Source organism: Myotis brandtii, unplaced genomic scaffold, assembly GCF_000412655.1.
Source record: "Myotis brandtii unplaced genomic scaffold, ASM41265v1 scaffold399, whole genome shotgun sequence".
Lineage (NCBI taxonomy): Eukaryota > Metazoa > Chordata > Mammalia > Chiroptera > Vespertilionidae > Myotis > Myotis brandtii.
In genome coordinates, this window is record NW_005365325.1 from 1,498,227 (window position 1) to 1,499,352 (window position 1,126).

The following is a 1,126-nucleotide window of genomic DNA, read 5'->3' on the forward strand; positions in this document are numbered from 1 at the left end:
GTTGAATGATCTTTTACCTTCTCTGCATCCACCCCCTTGGGCATTTAACTTTGAAGTGTCCTCTGCCTCTGTCTCTGGACTTGACCATGTGCCTAGCTTTGGGTAATAGAATGAAGCAGAAGTGCAAGTATGGTGCTCCTAAGTCTACAACTCGAGAGGCCTTGATCTTTCTTGTGTTTCTGTCATCTCCATGAGGACATTCCTGAGGTAGCCTACTGGCATGGAACAGATACGTGGCAGAGACTTGAAATGACCAGTCAGCCCAGTTGAGACTCGTCATGAAAGCTACTGGGCTTCATCTCTTTGTATCCAACAGCATCCATGCCTGAGGCTGCTGACATTTGAGACATGAGCCATTTATTTAGTGCAGAGTACTCATTTGTATCAATGCAAATCAGTTATAATCCAGCTTCAGTGGTTGGCAAACTCATTAGTCAACAGAGCCAAATATCAACATACAACGATTGAAATTTCTTTTGAGAGCCAAATTTTTTAAACTTAAACTATATAGGTAGGTACATTGTTATTAACTTACTTAGGGTGCTCCTAAGGCTTAGGAAGAGCCACACTCAAGGGGCCAAAGAGCCCCATGTGGCTCGCGAGCCGCAGTTTTCTGACCACGGCTAGGGGGAGGGGGTGAGTCATGGAAAATGCATTATCTCACTAACTAGAGGAAACCCTGCAGTCATGACTTTTAATGACTTCCATTTAATTGCCATGTAACAGTCTGTCTTCCCCTCCATTCTGAAAGTACACTTGAGCAGGGGCTATGCCTATTTTGTCCATCATGAATTCTCAAGGTCTATTGTAGTACCTGGGATACATGGTCATTCAATAAAAATTTGCTAAGTGAACAAATGAGTGGAGTAAACAGTGATAAGGTAGAGGAAATAAATTCATGATGTATTTTGGAGGTAAATAGTCAGGACTTAATGAATTTGATAAAACTATCTACACTTATTGAACATTTATTATGTATTAAGCAAGAAACTGAATGCTTTGCATGCATTACCTTATTTAATCTTTAAAACAAATATCTGTGTAATATGTACCATACCTTTTCCCATTATACAGATGGGAAACATAAGCTTAAAAAGACTGAAGTATAGGTTGAACTATATGAAAT